The sequence below is a fragment of the Mustela nivalis genome (assembly GCF_964662115.1).
Source record: "Mustela nivalis genome assembly, contig: HAP1_SCAFFOLD_314, whole genome shotgun sequence".
NCBI classification, from domain to species: domain Eukaryota; kingdom Metazoa; phylum Chordata; class Mammalia; order Carnivora; family Mustelidae; genus Mustela; species Mustela nivalis.
The window spans coordinates 660995-662745 of record NW_028136332.1 but is presented as its reverse complement, the minus strand read 5'-3'; positions in this window follow the sequence as shown (position 1 = coordinate 662745).

Genomic DNA, 1751 nt, shown 5'->3' with positions numbered 1-1751 from the left:
CTCCCCGCTCCTCACCCCTTGCACTGGGGCCTGCTGCACAGACAGTTTGTTATGAAAATTGATGGCGTTCAGGGTCAGGTGCCTGAGCGCTGTAAGGCATAGGGGGCGGTGGGGGTGGCAGGTTTTAACTTTGGGAATTACATTTCTATAATTGTCTCTACTAGCCCTCTCTGGACTAGACAGATTTTGGAGAGAATTGCCACAGAATTTAACCAGTTACACTTTCATGCTGTTCAGAGCAAAGGCATGCCTCTTCTGGACAAAGTAAGACCAGCAAGTGTTGGTTTCGATTTTCAATTTGCTGTTTGCGAATTTCCTGGATGATTTTGGTTTGACCTAGCATTGCCCCTGATAATTGCTACTCTACAGGATTTTGAAGCTAGCTTTGAATTTTTTTTTTTTCAGTGTCTCCTGCTTGGGACCCTGCTTCCATTATGTCACACTAGATAGATTTTGTGTAAAGACACAAGCGTAGTCTCCAAACTATGCAAGTAAAATTAATTCTGAATTTCATGTAACTTGACACATCATATGATGTAGTCAGAGTTCATTTATCCAAAGCCCTTGACTGCGTTTAAATGCACGTTTGTCAGATTTACTCCGTAGCTTAAGAGGCAAATAACTTTTTGTCATTCCGTAATTGTCTAAACTTCACTTTGATGAAGCCGACTTACTTTCAAAGAAATCATAGGGAGGGGACGCCTCAGTGGCTCAGTCAGTTAAGCCACTGCCTCTGGCTTAGGTCATGATCCCAGGGTCCTGGGATGGAGTCCCACCTTGGGCTCCTTGCTTGGCAGGAAGCCTGCTTCTCTTTCTGCCTGTGTCTCCTTGTGTGCTTGTGCTCTCTCTCGACAAATAAATAAATAAAAACCTTTAAAATAAAAAGAAAGAAAGCAATCATGGGGAGAAGAGATTCATTGTTATTCTCTAGGAAATGTTGGGATTTTAATCTTACATATATTCTGGTAGAATTAGAGGCTCGCTTTATATATATAACACATATGTATATAAATTATAAACATATATTTGAGCTTTTAAAAACTGTGGTACCTGAACCTTCTTTCCTGGTCTCTCTGTTCTTGCAGCGTATAGCCCACATTACGGCCATGCTGCAGCAGTCCCTGGGAGGCCTGCTGCTAGAAGGGCTTCAGACTTCCAATGTGGACATCATACGGCACTGCCTCCAGACTTACGCTACAATTGACAAGGCACGGGATGCAGAGGCGTTAGTCGGTCAAGTACTGGTGAAACCATACATGGATGAGGTTTGTGCCCCCATGCACCTCATTCCACAAACACAGAGCATCTAATCTGGCTTCGTTTCTTGACTGGGTGCGAGAGAGCTCAGGGCTCTTCCTTGAAGATGCTCTTAGTTCCTGCTCTTCTGGTTGTAAGAAAAGGTTGGTCCCGCTTGGTGCCCATCAGCATGGCAGGAATCAGGCATGCGCTCTGGTCTCTTACAGTGATGCCATAACTCAGGGATCATCTTAATTTAGTAGGGGTGAGGGACTTGCCTAGGAAGAAGGTACGGATCAGAACATTTTCAGGTCAATTTCCATTTCCATAAGTTATACGTTAATGAAGTTGCCGAAAAGCGTGACCCCACCAAGGCGCCCGTGCCCACTGGAGGAGCTGGAAGACAGCTCTGTGCGCAGGGAAAGTCTGTGAGGGGAAGCGTCTTCGCAGAATTGATGTGGCCTAAGTCTTGAAGACCATGGGGGAGTTTGCCAGGCTAGGAAGGTGGGAGGGAG